General features: G+C 57.6%; 1 long non-coding RNA gene across 4 annotated transcripts in view; it reads left to right on the forward strand.

Moving 5' to 3' along the window:
- LOC142824449 (uncharacterized) overlaps positions 1-17134 on the forward strand; it is a 56871-nt gene continuing 39737 nt past the window's right edge. For 3 of the 4 annotated variants that reach the window (XR_012899324.1, XR_012899325.1, XR_012899327.1), the window contains exon 1: positions 1-127. This is a non-coding gene — a long non-coding RNA (uncharacterized LOC142824449). The remainder of the gene's footprint in view (positions 128-17134) is intronic. The other variant, XR_012899326.1, reaches the window with a different exon arrangement.

Consider the following 17134-nt stretch of genomic DNA (forward strand, 5'->3'; position numbering starts at 1 on the left):
CGCTGTGCGAGGCTATAAATGAGCCGGGCTGCCCGCGGGCCGCATTCAGCCCCGGGAGGCCTCGAGGGCGGGGCTTCCTCTGCGCCCCAGCGGCTGCTCGCCTCCCCCAGGCCTGCACGTGGCCAAGGTAAGAGGGGGCCACTTTGCTGCTGCTGTAGTGGCCCGGGGGCCAGCTGCAGCCAATGCACCTTGCAACTGCCCCCCCCCCCCCCATTGCATTTGCCTCTTCCATGGCTGTTCCCCAGGCCCCTGTGCTTAGCGCGGTTCTGTGCCCCTCCCTTTTCCAAATACCCTGGGCTCACCCCCAGAGCAGCAGCGCGGCCAGCCCTAGGCCTGCTCCCTGCATTGCACTCCCTTGCTCCGTGCAGCCCTTGCCTGGCTTTGCAAGCCCCCCCTGGATGGGCAGGAGGGGGAACGGGGAGGCAACATTGTCCAGGATTGTGCTGAGCTGGCTCAGCCCAAACGGCAGGTTCCCCCCAATTCAGCAACGGTGCGGAGCCCAGAGCAACCGGTCTGCCCTTCCCGCAGAAGGGGGAGAAGGGGTGCAGTTCCGTGGGAGGGGGGAGTAGTTAACTGAGCATCGGGGTCTGAGGGGGGCCTTTTAGAGGAGTATGACACCAGTAAGCGCCAACCCCCGGCACTGGTTAAAGCTGCCCTAGGCTGTGTCTACACTGGCGCGATCTCGCGCAAAACCGGCCGTTCTTGCGCAAAAACTTGCTGCCTGTCTACACTGGCCGCGTGTTCTTGCTCAAGTAAACTGACGTTCTAGTGTATAAAATCAGGGCTTCTTGCGCGAGAACTCTCCCGCGCAGGAAGAAGCCTCTTGCGCAAGAGCTCTTCCACAAGAGGCCAGTGTAGACAGGCAACATGAATTTCTTGCGCAAGAAAGCCCTATGGTTAAAATGGCCATCGGAGCTTTCTTGCGCAAGAGAGCGTCTACACTGGCACCGATGCTCTTGCGCAAAAGCACATGCCCGTGCAGACGCTCTCTTCTGGCAGAGTTTTTGCAGAACTCTTCCGCGAAAGAGTTTTTGTGTGAGAATGCGCCAGTGTAGACGTAGCCCCAGTGTTTATCCTAGGGATTTTAGCATATAGACGTTGAAACGATTAACCCATAAGCCTGGGTTTGTCGGTTAATCCAAATGACTATGGCACTCTCCTTGCTGTCTCTGTGTCAGATGCTCTCTTGCAGGCGGCAGCCAGGCAGTTCATGCAGGGAACCAATTTTTAAACCAGTTTCCTTTGCCAACTGGCTCCTCCTACTACTTGTGCTGCTGCCTCTGATACAGAGGCAGCAGCACAGGGTGACGGGGGGAGGGGAGGGCTGGGAGTGCACTGGCTTCTGGCCCCACCCCCAGAGAGCATTTCGTAACCACATAACTGCTAAAAACGGATGCGGCTACACGGTTCCTCAAATAACCGATCTCTAACGTCCCTGCTGGGGTTGTAAAAGCGGAACCGTTGAAGATGAATCGATAAGCTTCTGGTAACTGGTTTCCGTTACACGCTGGCTCCCGGGGAGCCGGCGTCGCTGCAGGCTGTGCACTATAAAAGTTATGCTGTAGAGCCCAGAGTGCAGCTGGCTCCCCGGGAGAGGGACTGGCTACTCTGCAGGATAGAGCTGATACTTAAGTTTTACACTGCAAAGCCTTCAGGGCTTAAATGGTTTTTTTTTTTTTTTTTGCATCTCTATTTGATGCCTGGTTTTCCAGTGGCGGCAGGGGCAGATCAGAGCAGAGGGGGAGCGTGGCCCCACTGCACCCGTGGTTTTTACAAAGGTGGGCGGGGCTCAGAGCCTGTTCCCGAGGGCGTGGGGCTGTCTGTGTGTCTGCAGGCAGCTGTGCAAGATGCTCAAAGTGTGGGGGGAGGGGTGCTGTGTGAGCAAAGCAGGGGCAGGTGGCTCCAGCGACCGGTGGGGGACACCAGGCAGGGAGGGCTCTGAATTACTACAGACAATGCTTTCTCAGGATGGGCCCTTCTGGCCTTCAATTCTGCAAGTGGAGATGTGTGGCAGGCACCTCATTAGCTCCCTTCCGAGCGGAGGAAGCTCACATCCCATTCCTGCTCTGGGACTTCATTAAACTTCCCCTCTGGTTATGCTCCGGGCCTGGTGTCCCTGCCTCTGTCATCAAATATCTTCCTCCACTTCCTCCTCCTTGCACTGCTCTCCTGCAAAAACCCGCAAGCCTTGGCAGAGCAGGTCATGCCTCAGGATCTATTGCAACAATTCAGCACCTGCCAGTCTCATAGAAATGCCCAGCTAGAAAGGATCGTGAGCCGCCCTCTCCCTGTCCTTCCCCCGCCCTGATGTGGGACCAAAGAAACCCAAACCGTCCTCATAGAATCATAGAATACTAGGACTGGAAGGGACCTCGAGGGGTCATCGAGTCCAGTCCCCTGCCCTCATGGTAGGACCAAGCACCATCTAGACCATCCCTGATAGACATTTATCAGTTGAGAATTCCACTGCCTCCCTAGATAACCTGTTCCAATGCTGAACTCCCCTTCTTAGAGTGAGAGCTTTTCCTAAGATCTAACGTCCGTCTCCTAGCTGCAGCCCCTTGCTTCTGGTCTTACATGTGGTAGGCTGTATGGGCGTGATCCCCATTGTGTAGCTAGGGAAACTGAGGCACTGGGAACTGAGGGAGCTTACCCAGAGCAGAGCTGGAAAAGGTTACACGGTTAATGGGTTGCCCAGTAAGTATTAACGTTAACAGCATGCTTACCTGGTAACCGGTTAAGTGGAGGGCTGGGCCGCGCCAGGCTGGCGCAGGCTTCCCAGCCGCGGTAGGCATGCTGAAGCAGCCCTGCCCGTATAGGGCTCAGCTGGAGGGCCCCTCTCATCCATGGTGGGATAGATGGCAGGACTCCTGGCTTGGGGGCCCTTCTGTCCTCCATGGTTATCATGAGAGAGGTAGCTCAGTGGTGTGAGCATTGGCTTGCTAAACCCAGGGTTGTGAGTTCAATCCTTGAGGAGGCCATTTAAGGATTTGGGGCAAATCTGTCAGGGATGGTAATTGGTCCTGCTTGAGGGCAGAGGATGGGACTCAATGACCTCTCGAGGTCCCTTCCAGTGCTATGAGCTAGGTATATCTCCATATAGTAAGATAGGTTAAACAATTAACATTACAGCGTTTAAGCAGTCAGCTTGTAATGGGTAGTTCCATTCCTAACCCAGTGCGGGCTTTACACAGGGTGAGTAGCCCTGGTGAAGTCAGCAGCGCTGCTCCGGGCGCATGCAGATGAGTTTGTGTGCGATCCTTTGCAGGATCAGGGCCTTAGCTTGGTTGCATTCTGTGGATGGTTGGGTCCTTAGAGCAAGGGTAGAACCGGGTTATTTCTTTCTGACCAGCGTGTGCTACGTTAGAGGCCTTTTCCTCGGGCTGCGGTTTAACTTTTTGGCAGATTTGTTTTATCGCTGACAATGCGCCAGCTCAGTTTCTGAGGTGTTCAAACAGGCCCAGCTAAGAAAGAGCGCAGGAAAGGCCTTGGGATGGCTGGTGTCTGTATGCAGAAGTTGTGGGGAGAGAGACTCATTTGAAAAATGACCCCCCATCTACCAGCATTTAGGCAGGGGAAGAATTTTAGTTGTGTGAGAAGGTGTAATAGTTTCAGACACCTGGTGGCTGGAAGGGAGCCTCACCTGATATAAACTGTTGTCCTGTATATCTGGAGACTCGAATATTAAACCCCAAGACTAGTTAGACCCAAAGTGTTTCGATCCTCGGGAGACTCAACCGAAAATCCCAGAGCCGTGCCAAAAAGTAACTCTCATACCTAGCTCTTTGCAGGGTCAGGGCTTTAATTGTCATAAGGGGTAGAGAATTGTACTTTATAGCCCAAGTTATCAAGAACGCTGCACCGTCAGCTGGAGTCTGATGTTCACTTTCACGTAAAGATCTGGCTGCTGCTTTTAGTGCCTAAATAAGCACTAGACGTCTGTGGAAGTGCAGCCCTAGAGGAGTCTAAAAGCATCATTCCTGACTAGTGGCTTTTTAAAGCCTTTTACTTTGTGGCCGTTCAGTGGCTGGTTAATTTGTAGACAGAGAATCCCAGGGCTGGAAGAGACCTCAGGAGTCATCGAGTCCAGCCCCCTGCCCAAAGCAGGACCAACCCAACTCAATCATCCCAGCCAGGGCTTGGTCAAGCTGGGACTTAAACACCTCTAGGGATGGAGATTCCAGCCCCTCCCTGGGGAACCCATCCCAGTGCCCCCCCCCCCAGGGAAATAGCACAGAGGCAGCAGTGTGCGGGGGAGGGAGGTAGTTGGCTCGGAAGGAGCTGGACGTGCAGGGAGCTGGCTCCCCGCATATACCGGCTCCCGTCTGCCCGCTCCCATCTCTCACTGCTGTCTCTCTATCAGAGGCAGGGGGTGGAGAGGCAGCTCCGTGGGAGCCAACTTTTAAGCCAGCTCCCCACAAGCACCAATCATCCCCCCCCCCACTGTGCCTCTGTGGGAGGCAGCAGGGGGGCAGGCGGCTCCCCAAGAGCTGGCGCATGCAGGGAGCTGGTTTAACAGTTGGCTCCCCACATGTGCCAGCTCCTGCGTCAGGGTAGCGGTGGAGCAGAGCTGTGTGTAACCAGAGGGTTAACCAAAGAGCCCGGTGCATCAGTTAACTGTGTACTCAGCTACACGTTCACAGCTCTACTCTCGATCGGAGACAGCGGGGAGAGATTGGGGGGGGGCGAGGGGAGGCAGCGGTTCCAGTTCACCTGGGGCTTGTGGGGAGCTGGCTTGAGAAGGGACTTATGGTAGGTGAGGTGGGGGAGGAAGTTTGGGGGAAGAGGCTCTGTTATTTAATTAGTCCCCTTCGTTTTTCAGTCCTGCAACAGGGAGCCAGGAAATCTCTTGGCTTCTGGTCTGGAACGTTCAGTCGAAAAGCCCAGGGCGTGGCTAACTGGCATGCGCCAGCCTTGCCTTGCTGCAGGCCGGGTGCGGGCTGAGGAGCGTTGGTAGTACTGGGAGTTTGGAGGGTTAGTACTAGTCTGCTGGGTGAATGACAAGCTCATTAGCAGAGGAGTGGGGGCCCCTGCGCTAATGTGGGATTCACACCTGCAGGGCCATGCACTTCCGGCGTGACCATGGGCAGGCGACTTAGTGCCCACAATATTCCCACAATATTCCCACAATATTCTTGCCAGCAAGTTAAGGGATTGTGGATTGGATAAATGGACGGTAAGATGGATAGAAAGATGGCTAGAAGGCCGGGCCCAGCGGGTAGCGATCAATGGCTCGATGTCAGGATGGCGGTCGGTTTCTAGCGGAGTGCCCCAAGGTTCGGTTCTAGGACCGGTTTTGTTCAATATCTTTATTAATGATCTGGATGAGGGGATGGATTGCACCCTCAGCAAGTTTGCAGATGACACTAAGCTAGGGGGAGAGGTAGATACGCTTAAGGGCAGAGATAGGGTCCAGAGTGACTTAGACAAATTGGAGGATTGGGCCACTAGAAATCTCATGAGATTCAACAAAGACAAGTGTAGAGTCCTGCACTTGGGACGGAAGAATCCCAAGCACAGTTACAGGCTGGGGACCAACCAGTTAAGTAGTAATTCTGCAGAAAAGGACCTGGGGGTTACAGTGGATGAGAAGCTAGATATGAGTCAACAGTGTGCCCTTGTAGCCAAGAAGGCTAATGGCATATTAGGATGCATTAAGAGGAGCATTGCCAGCAGATCCAGAGAAGTGATTATTCCCCTTTATTCGGCTTTGGTGAGGCCACATCTGGAGTACTGTGTCCAGTTCTGGGCCCCCCACTACAAAAAGGATGTGGATGCATTGGAGAGGGTCCAGTGGAGGGCAACCAAAATGATTAGGGGTCTGGAGCATATGACCTACGAGGAGAGGCTGAGGGACTTGGGTCTGTTTAGTCTGCAGAAGTGAAGAGCGAGGGGGGACTTGATAGCAGCCTTCAACTTCCTGAAGGGAGGTTCCAAAGAGGATGGAGAGAGGCTGTTCTCAGTGGTGACGAATGGCAGAACAAGGAGCAATGGTCTCAAGTTGCGGTGGGAGAAGTCCAGGTTGGATATTAGGAAAAACTATTTTACTAGGAGGGTAGTGAAGCACTGGAATGGGTTCCCTAGGGAAGTAGTGGAGTCTCCATCCCTAGAGGTGTTTAAGTCTCAGCTTGACAAAGCCCTGGCCGGGTTGATTTAGTTGGGATTGGTCCTGCCTAGAGCGGAGGGCTGGACTTGACGACCTTCTGAGGTCTCTTCCAGTTCTATGATTCTATGATAAGGGGATGGTTGGATGAAATAACATGATCTTGGTAACTAATTGACCATTCATTATAGGGAACTTTCTGGGTGTCTGGCTGGTGAGTCTTGCCCACATGCTCAGGGTTTAGCTGATCGCCATATTTGGGGTCGGGAAGGAATTTTCCTCCAGGGTAGATTGGCAGAGGCCCTGGAGGTTTTTCGCCTTCCTCTGTAGCATTGGGCACAGATCACAGCTGAAGGACTCTCTGCATGTTGGGGCCTTCAAAGTATTTGAAGGCTTCAATATCTGAGACATAGGTGAGAGGATTATTCTAAGAGGGGTGGGCGAGATTCTGTGGCCTGCACTGTGCAGGGGGTCAGACTAGATGATCATAATGGTCCCTTCTGACCTTAAAGTCTATGAGTCTATGAGTGCCTCAGTTTCCCAGCTCACCCGTGGGGATGCTGGCGGTGCCTTGCCCCCCAAGGGCTTGTGAGGCTGCAAACATTGAGGAGTTGGGGCTGCCCGATGCCACAGGAGTGGGAGCCAGAGGAGGAGCGAGCTTTAAACTGGGCTTTTCCGTAAGGCATTAGGCCCCTACATTCCAGTGCAGTTCAAGAAGACTCTAACGCCTCTGGGCTCCTCTGGCAAAGCCCAGCCATAGCCAGAGCCAGGTCGGGGGAATTGAGGTCACCAGTGCCTGAGCTCGCTTTGGGAAGGGCCCGGAGAGGAAGTGGTTCCAGTCACTCGTGTGGCCGGGCGTGCAAACCCCTTTGAAGAGTCCTTCCAGCCCTGCCCCTCTGCGACCATACAGCCAGTCGCCGTGGGGACGTTAACTGTGCAGCAGGGAGTCAACTTGCCCCCTGGGGCCAGAACAGCCTGAGGCTGTTTGAGGGCCGAGGGTGGGTGCCAGCCAGCTTGGGAGCAACCCGTGTTTGCTGCCTTCCCATGGGCGTTCTGCCCACTGGCACGGTGACCGCCACCCGGGCGTTAGGCCTCGCTGCTGAAGCCAGAGCTTAGAACAGGCGGCTTTCTGCGGTCTGTAAAGCTGCAGGAGTTGAAGCCACCCGCTCTGGCGGCAGGATGAAAGTCCGACCCTGTCCGGCCCTGGAAAAGCCCTCTCCATCCTTCCCTTCCTCCCGCGCTCATTGCATCGGAGCTGCATAGATTACAAAGCCAGAAGAGGCCCACGCGATCATGTGTTCTGACGCCTTCTTGCCTGCCCAAGGCTATGGAGTCCCACCCCATGATCTCAGGGAGGCTGCCCCCGAGGCGCGTCCAAAGAGGCTGGGATTAGGAGGACTTGCCATGTGGTTTCTCCTTCCACCGCTCCATGCCCTACCTCTGGGATCTTGGCAGGGAGAAGCTCTCTGGGCAGCTGCCCATCAGCTAAGTGGAGCATTTTAGTCCCCAGAGCTATCGGTCCTCTGCTGCCAAACTAGCTTAATTAATTTTAATGAGTGTACACACACACACACACATTAGCATACCAAAAAGGGACTGGCAAGTCGAAGTAGGGAAGTGGGGTCGCTTCTGTGCCCTGCATTGGTAAGCTCTGGTGGCCACACATCCAGAGAGAGGGGGAAATCCTGGGGAGAGAGGAGGCACAGAAAGGGATCTAGCGACTGGAGAACAAGCCGCGTGGCAGAGCTCAACCCAGGCAGCTTGTGGAAGTGGAGGCAGAGAGGCGAGTTGATCGCTGCCTGGGTTGAGCGTTCCTCAACCAGTGGTACCAGTACCCTGTGGGGTACCCGAGAGAAGTCAACACAACTGAAATTAGGAGAAAACTGAATTTTTGGTTTTAAGTTTTACAGCGTTTTATTATTTTTGTACTTTTTACACCCAAAAATGTCATTGTCCGCCCGGCTACGATTAAGTTGTTGAAACAAATGTGTTGCAATGGTAGAAAAAATTGCGTGTGTCTGAAAGCTGTAGGTACTGGGGGGACTTTATAAAAAAAGGTTGAGAAACACTGGTGTAGACAGTTGCTTGTGCCATAAGGTCTGAGGCTGGGGACAGAGTCCGTCTTGCTGACAGCGGCACAAGAGCCAGCGCCTGGAAGTGGAGAAGTAAGAGGCAGTTTCTGAGCAGGGAGGGTAATTAAACATCGGAACAGCTTCCCAGGGGACTTGTGAGCTCGCCATCGCTTGGAGTTGACCATTAGATCTTATATTTTGTAGAAAGCTATCTGGCAGAAACTCTACGGCCTGGCTATGCTGGCAGTCTGGCTGGATGGGTATGGTGATTCCTTCTGGCCTTGGGGGTCTGTGAATCCTCCTGGTTATTCCCGCTCTTCACAAACTATGGAAAGAGCAAAACGCTCTGCATCGCTGTAGTGTGCTCATAACACTTGCCGCAGTGTATTAAATCAATGCCTACAGTGCACGCCCATGCTTCAGGGCTTCCGCTGGTCAGGAAGGAATCATTTTCTTCGATGCACGAGTGACCAGCTGTATTCTGGGTGGTGGTGGTTATCCTTGAAGCATCAGGATTTGGCCGCAGAGGGAGACGAGACAGCGTGCACTCTGAACGAATGTAGCAAACCCTCTATCTGATGTTTGATGAAGTGCTGTCTCTCTGTGTTGAACTGAAGGCCACATTTGGGGCGGGGAAGGACTTTTTCGGTATCCGATCAATGGGGATCTTTATCCGGTGGTTTGCCTCCTCCTGCACTGCGGGGCACCGATGGCTTGCGAGGATCATTTGGGCGCATCTTACCCCATCATTCCTCTCACCGCACCGATCACTGCAGGGACCTCAGGCCCAGGTGTGGCCTCGGTCTCCCCTTTTCTCACCCGGTGGCACAGGTTTAACCTCCGGGAGGCTGAAATGCTGTTGTGTCACCCAAGCTACTGGCTGACACTGAATGGTTTGTGTTGTACCAAAGGTCAGGCTATGAGCCAATGCTACTTCCTCGCCTTAACTCTATTTCTACTGGGACGCCATCTTCCTACGGCCCAGCTGCACCTTGCCCCCTTCTTTATTCTCTGAACTCTTCTCATTTTGTGCTAAGCGATTTGGCCCTGTTGTGCTGCTGCCCTGGGGGGCTGATTGCATCCATTAACCCCCCTCTCGATCAAGGAACATCCCCTTCGTGCCTGGCCCCTTTCTCAGCTCGAGTTCTTGCCTCCTTGCTTTTGACACACAACCAAATAGCCTCGTGTTATCTGTCGCCTCCTCCGTTCCCTTTGGATTCCTCCGTGGAGTCCTCCCTCTAACCTCCGCTTCGCCTCTGGTCGCACGCTGAGTTTCCTCGAGCTTGCCGAAGACCTGAGCACCCCAGGCCCCTGTGTCATCCTGCTGGGTGCCCTCTTCGCCATTTCTCCGGCTCCTTGAATAGCCCTGATCTAATACGGATGCAACCGTTGTCCTTAGCTGCGGATGACTGATTGGCGGCCAGCGTTCCCAGTAAGCCGGGAGCCGCTCGGGAGAGACTGCAATGCTGCTCACAGCTGGGTTTTGTGTTTCTATTGATGGTGCCCGACTGCACCTTCCTCGGTGCCTGTGGCAGAATTTATTCCGCACATGGATGGAAAAGATTAGAGGGAGCATTTTTTACAGCCATCACGTGTCTTGATTTTCTTGGCTAGAATGCGGTTAGGTCATTTCTGTTAGCAGAAGGCTTCCTGGTGTCCACACAGCCCCGTGGATCTATCCCAGAATATTTAGGAGTCGCACTGGATCCCTGGAATGATGTTGGTGTTAGAATACTGCCACTTGAGAACTGCTCTGGGGGGTCCCGTCCGAGGAACTCAAAGAGCGGTAAGGGCGTTAAGGAGTAGAGAGCCTCATCACGTGCCATTTGACAAGATGGGGAAACTGAGGCACGGAGCGGGAAAGGTGGTGTTAAAGCAGGAGGCAGAACCTGGGGCTGCTCACTTCCTGTCGTGCCCTCCGGTTGCAGGGCCAGCCTCGGGTCCTGCTGTCACATTTGGCCCCCGGGGAGCCTTGCTTGTGTTCCTGAATGTTAACGGGCCAAACTCAACCCCAGTGTAATTCGACTCGCGTCAGTGGAGATACACCCAGATAGAGAGCCAGACTGCTTACATGGCGGTGCTTTGATAGGGGGCCCGCCTGCCCATCTCACGCCCAGCTGGGGAGCGCTCAGCTGTCTGCTGAGGGAGAGGGATAGCTCAGTGGTTGGAGCATTGGCCTGCTAAACCCAGGGTTGTGAGTTCAATCCTTGAGGATGCGATTTGGGGCAAAAATTTGTCAGGGGTGGTACTTGGTCCTGCTGTGAAGGCAGGGGACTGGACTCGATGACCTTTCAAGGTCCCTTCCAGTTCTAGGAGATAGGCATCTTCATTAATTAATATGCAGTTAAACAGCTCACGGAGGTTCTGACGCGGGCAGGTTTTGGGCTGGCTCCGGGGACGTGCCGGGCAGGCTCGCCAAGAGGCGGCGCGAAAGGACAAGGCTGGACATGATGCATCTTCTAAGAGCCAGCGCGGCTGAGAGAGGTGCAGCCGGTTGTTTTGCAGGACAGTGGAGTCTGCTGCTGCCTTGGGGCCTGCACCCAGCCCTGCTGTCTCCGCCTAGTCCGAATACGTCCACGCTGTGCTCAGGCCCAGGGGCAGCGAGTGAACGGAGCGCTGAGGGAAGCAAGCCTCCAGCCTTGCCCCTGCCACCCAGGGCCCATGGGAGCCAAGGCCCCCCCCCCCCCGCCACGGAGGGGCAGGTCGTATCTCCCCCAGCAGGCGATGCGCGGCCCCAGCCTTCCCCCTTCCAGCCAGAGGCATGGGGGGGCGGGAACGGGTGGCACTAAGCCCCAGTCTGTGCATGGGCGGGGGCTGAGGCCGGGTGGTGAGGGCAGGAGACAAGGCCGGGTGTCGTGCAGCCCCAGTCTGTGCATGGGCAGGAGGCAAGGCCGGCGGGCGAGGGCGGGAGGCGAGGCCGGCGGGCGAGGGCGGGAGGCGAGGCCGGCGGGCGAGGGCGGGGGGCGAGGGCGGGAGGCGAGGCCGGCGGGCGAGGGCGGGAGGCGAGGCCGGCGGGCGAGGGCGGGAGGCGAGGGCGGGAGGCGAGGGCGGGAGGCGAGGCCGGCGGGCGAGGCCGGCGGGCGAGGGCGGGAGGCGAGGCCGGCGGGCGAGGGCGGGAGGCGAGGCCGGCGGGCGAGGGCGGGAGGCGAGGCCGGCGGGCGAGGGCGGGAGGCGAGACCGGCGGGCGAGGGCGGGAGGCGAGGGCGGGAGGCGAGGCCGGCGGGCGAGGGCGGGAGGCGAGGGCGGGAGGCGAGGCCGGCGGGCGAGGGCGGGAGGCGAGGCCGGCGGGTGAGGGCGGGAGGCGAGGCTGGCGGGCGAGGCCGGCGGGCGAGGGCGGGAGGCGAGGCCGGCGGGCGAGGGCGGGAGGCGAGGCCGGCGGGCGAGGGCGGGAGGCCAGGCGGGCGAGGGCGGGAGGCGAGGCCGGCGGGCGAGGGCGGGAGGCCAGGCCGGCGGCCGAGGGCGGGAGGCGAGGGCGGGAGGCGAGGCCGGCGGGCGAGGCCGGGAGGCGAGGGCGGGAGGCGAGGCCGGCGGGCGAGGGCGGGAGGCGAGGCCGGCGGGCGAGGGCGGGAGGCGAGGGCGGGAGGCGAGGCCGGCGGGCGAGGGCGGGAGGCGAGGCCGGCGGGCGAGGGCGGGAGGCGAGGGCGGGAGGCGAGGCCGGCGGGCGAGGGCGGGAGGCGAGGCCGGCGGGCGGGGGCGGGAGGCGAGGCCGGCGGGCGAGGGCGGGAGGCGAGGCCGGCGGGCGAGGGCGGGAGGCGAGGCCGGCGGGCGAGGGCGGGAGGCGAGGGCGGCGGGCGAGGGCGGGAGGCGAGGCCGGCGGGCGAGGGCGGGAGGGGAGGCCGGCGGGCGAGGGCGGGGGGCGAGGCCGGCGGGCGAGGGCGGGAGGCGAGGCCGGCGGGCGAGGGCGGGAGGGGAGGCCGGCGGGCGAGGGCGGGGGGCGAGGGCGGGAGGCGAGGCCGGCGGGCGAGGGCGGGAGGGGAGGCCGGCGGGCAAGGGCGGGAGGGGAGGCCGGCGGGCGAGGGCGGCGGGCGAGGGCGGGAGGCGAGGGCGGCGGGCGAGGGCGGGAGGGGAGGCCGGCGGGCGAGGGCGGGAGGGGAGGCCGGCGGGCGAGGGCGGGAGGCGAGGTCGGCGGGCGAGGGCGGGAGGCGAGGCCGGCGGGCGAGGGCGGGAGGGGAGGCCGGCGGGCGAGGGCGGGAGGCGAGGCCGGCGGGCGAGGGCGGGAGGCGAGGCCGGCGGGCGGGGGCGGGAGGCGAGGCCGGCGGGCGGGGGCGGGAGGGGAGGCCGGCGGGCGAGGGCGGGAGGGGAGGCGAGGCCGGCGGGCGAGGGCGGGAGGGGAGGCGAGGCCGGCGGGCGAGGGCGGGAGGCGAGGCCGGCGGGCGAGGGCGGGGGCAGGAGGCGAGGCCGGCGGGCGAGGGCGGGAGGCAGACCTGCCCTGCGCACGGCTGGGGAAGGGGTGTGAACGGGCGGCGCACGGCCCCAGCCGGACGCGAGGGTGGTGGGGAGAGCAGGCAGCCTGTGGCCCTGGCCTTCCCTAGCCCCATTTGCAGCACATGAGTGTGAGTGGGGAGCACGCAGCTTCAGCCGTCCCCAGCCCAGCTAGAGCATTGGGGGGCAGGGGTAGCAGGCAGCCCTAACTTTCCTTGGCCCTGTCTGGCCCAGGGGGGGAGGGGTGGACCCAGTCTTCCCCAGCCCTGGGGAGCAGCACCCAGCTCTACCTCCCTGTCCTGCGGGGAGGCACGGGGAAGGGGGGGGCGGGCAGCGCTGGCCGTTGGGGAGGGCACTGCCTCCCCCTGCTTCTTGTACCCACTGCCTCAGTGGGAGGCGGATGCCTCGCTGGGAGCCAGTCTTGTCAAGTGGACAACACACTGACCGAGGATGTAGGAGACCTGAGTCCTGTTCCCAGCTCTGCCACTGGTTTGCTCGGTGACCTCGGGCAAGTCTGTTCGCCGCCCTGTGCCTCAGTTTCCCCAGCTGTGAAATGGGGCTATTGCTACTGGCCCCCTTTGTAAAGTGCCCGACGAGCTACTGATGAAAAGTGCCACATAAAAGCTGGGTCGTCTTTTTAACTCCCTTGCGGATCGCAGCCGTGAGCCAGAGAGAGTGGGAGGTCATCCAGTTAGCAGATCCTGGGGGCGGCATCCTCCCAGCAGGCAGAAAGGTCAAGTAGCCAAGCTTTTACTGCTTGGAGCTCGTAGGAGCATCCTCCAAAGGCCACTGAGCTCATGGCAACGGCTCCCAAGGGACATAAGAGGCTTGGAGCAGGGTCTCACATTGATACTTAGCGGCATCACAAAACCAGGGAGCTGCTGTTGGTTGCTGGCAGTAAGTTGGGGATTTGGTTTTTTTTGTTTGTTTTTTTAATGAGCACAAATCTGATTGTGTTGGGGGAAGGGGAATTCTTTGGGAAACACAAAATCCCTGCAGGAATCCGGGCCTGTGAAAGCAGCGAGAGGCATTGCAGCCCCTTGGGCTGGCCTAGCAATTAACTGGGACTTATGGGGGCTGTGCCAGGCTCTGCCACTGATTCATCGTGACCATGGGACAGTCACTTCACCCCTCCGTGCCTCAGTTTCCCCAGCTGTGAAATGGGATGAGGAAGCACTTAGCAATCCTCTGACGATATGAAAGTGAAAGAAAAATATTATTTATTATTGCTGTCATCTGGATTTGTAAAAAAAAAAAAAAAAGTCTCCTGCTTCAGAACATAAGCCTGCCCTGTAACTTGTGGGGGCTAGGACGAGACTTTTTAGCGGCTCACATTTGCTTGTGCTGGAGCTAGCTGCTGCCAGTGTCAGGATGCCAAAATAGATGGACCCCAGGGCTGATCTGGAATGGAGATTGCTTTATGCATCACACGACTGCCACGAAAGACACGTTAATTACTTTGCAGACACCACACGCAGCTGAGCCGGTGAGGAGTCGTTAATCCGAGCGCATTCCTATCCTGCCACTGGGATGCTGATCCGCACCTTGTTCCGCGGATGGCCCTTGTGGGTGTCACGGGGCTGCCTGCGGCGGGAAGGGCTAACCAGGGTGAATGAAATTAGTGGGACCCGGCTTTTGGTGGCCTGTCACCCCATCAGGATGTTGGAGTTCTTCCGTGGCAAGGTGGCACCTGTTTCTTCATTGGTCGTCCGGGTCTTTGGGTTTCATCCTGTGGTTGGGTGAGGATCGACCTGCCCTTCCCAGATGGGTGAATGAGAAGCTGTTTCCAGTAGGGATGTACGTGGTTCACTGGTAAGCCTCACCGTTGCTGGATGAAACTTACCGGTTGTGGTTAACCCAAGAGTCCCGGAAGTGGCGGGGCCTCAAACGGAAGGGGCGGGGCCAGCATGCTCCGGAGCCCCTTTGCCCCCCTCCAGGTTCCCCCTAGGCGCCCATGCCCCTGGCGGTGGGTGGAGACTCCCCGTGCTCCCCCACCCCCAGACCAATCAGGGCTTGGGGGCGGGGGATCGCGTGAAGTCTCCTCCCGCCATGCCAGGAGCGCGTGGCGCTTCAAAGCCGTGTGCTCCTGACAGGGTGGGAGGAAACTTCGTGCACTTAATGGTGCCTAATTGGCCAGGGAGCAGGGAGTGGCATGGCCTCCGCGGGCCGGATGAAGCCTCTTGGCAGGCCAGATCTGGCCCGTAAGAGACCCTTTTGCCCACCCCTGGGATAACCGGTAGGGGCTGGAGAAGCTCCCCACCCGTCCCATGGAGCCCACTGCAGGCAGAGCAGCCCCTGTCCGTGGGTGGGCCCAGGCCGGGTGGCATGCTGTAGGCAAGGCTTGCTCTGGCCACCCCCTGTCCATGGTGGGCCTACCCGGCCCCTGCAGCTGCAGGTTATACACTGGCTCCTTGGCTACAGGCTGGCAGCCTCTGCCGGCCCAACTCCTGGGAGGGCTTTGCTGGGGGCTCTGCATTATAAAGCTAATTTAAGCTCTGTGCCGTGGAGCCTGCAGTGCGTATAACCGTCTACCCGCGAGGACTTTTAGCAGTTACATGGTTGCATTGTTAAATGCTGCCTTACATCCCTACTTTCCAGTGAGGTGTGGGGTTACCTACAAGTCATGATGGGGGGAATGCTGCAAACCACTGCGTTAGGGAGACGGTGTGTACCAATGGTTAGAGCACTTGACCAGCGCTCAAGAGATGTGGATTCTATTCCTGGTACTGGGTGACTGCAGCCAGGTCATTTCCCCTGCCTCAGTTTCCCCCTTTTAGATTGTAGACTTTTTAGAGAAAGGGACTGTCTGCTTGTACAGCACCTAACCCAATGAGGCCCTAATCTCAGAGGGGGCTACTGTAATACAAATAGATATTAGGACTCCTTGAGTATCTAAAGAGCGAGCTCTTAAAGGAATACTGTTCTGGTCAAAGTTGACAGCATCTTCCCCTCCCCCTGTACATTTAAGACCACCAGGAATGCACCGATGGGTTTATATCGGTAACAAATAAGCATCGCCCTGCATCCTGGCAGCACACACTTGGCAACATTGTGCTACAGCACGAACACCGGGAAGTGCAAACAGTCTAAACCAGGTTTCTTCACTGTCCTTTGTAAAAATGAAAGGTAGTGTGGACTAGTGGGTAGAGCACTGGACAAGTCCTCCCTGGGAGACCTGGGTTTACCACGTGGCCACTGTTGTATTAATTGAGATGGACTCTCTAGATCAAAGATGTTAACGTACCCACATCACTGTCCAACAGTAAACAGGGCTCTGTCCAGAGAGTACAGCCTGATGAATAGCCTGGCAAGTCCAGCTATTCATTCCAGGACTTTTAAGCCTTTACTAACGATGCAGAGAAGGGAAATCGGTTCAAGCCTTTGAAATGTGCTGTGTAGTGAAGTTCTGTTTTAACAGCCCTCCCAGTACCCTTGTGGTTAGCTGGCGAGAGTTCTTAGAAAGCAAATCCCTTGTCTGACCGTCTCCTACCTGGTATCAAGGTTGGTACTAACTGTCTTTTTTGGGGGGGGGAGAGGGGAGGAGTTAGTGGAGCTGGTGCTGCTGCTGTCAGTCAGCAATTGTGCTCCTGCTCTGCTGATTTTCTCCCGAGTCGTCTTTTAAGGTCCCCCCAGAGGTAATGAAGGTAGAACACGCCGTCCTGACTTTATTTTGTTACCAGTTCCGCCTAATTTTCAACACACCCATTTGGGTTCATTGAGCAAGTCTGGCTTTTCTCTCTGTAACGCGCCTTGAGGTGAATCTGGAGGCCTTTTTCCTTCTGACTTGCTCAGTCTCTTCCTCTCTTGCATCTTTTCCCGTTGACATTGATTCTTTTAGGTGGTTTGAATGTTCCCACTTCTGTAGCGGCTACAGTTGTTGCTTCTGGTTAAAATGCTGAGGGGAAGATATTATAATAGTGCATCCGCGGGGTGTTTCTGCACCTACAAGAAGCTTGAAGTTTTCGACCTCTCCCAAGAGAACGGGTTCTCATTCGGGATGTTAGTGTCTAGTCGTTGAAACAATTAACCAATAAGCCTGGGCCTCTTTATCAGAGGCAGCAGGAGGGGAAGCAGGTGGGAGTCAGTGCTTCTGGGGAGCTGGCTTAAAAGCTGGTTCCCCGCGAGCGCTGTCTCTCGCCTGCCTCTCCCCCGTAAACGTATAACTGCTAAAATGTTAAACTGTTACACATGTACATACAAACACGCTAGTTCTCATGCCAGTACCGCGCCAGATTTCAGACTCTGCAGAGTATGGTAAGCACGTGAATCAAGATTTCCAAAAATTGAGGTTGGAAACCAGTGTTCCCTCTGATCTTTTCTATCGACGTGTGGGTTTTTTCCATCCATGTGCAGAATAAATTTTGCTATGTGCACCAAGGCATGTGGAAATGTGCACCACCAGATAAACACAAACCCTAGCAGCAGTCACGCTGCTAATCCAGCTTGAAGCCAGCTGTCTTCAGCACTGAGCCCGGGATTGGGCTGCCAACCTGCCTCTGTGCCGGCGTCAGCGCTGGGCCACTGGCCTTTGGCTAGG

The sequence above is a fragment of the Pelodiscus sinensis genome, unplaced genomic scaffold, assembly GCF_049634645.1.
Source record: "Pelodiscus sinensis isolate JC-2024 unplaced genomic scaffold, ASM4963464v1 ctg35, whole genome shotgun sequence".
Taxonomy (NCBI): domain Eukaryota; kingdom Metazoa; phylum Chordata; order Testudines; family Trionychidae; genus Pelodiscus; species Pelodiscus sinensis.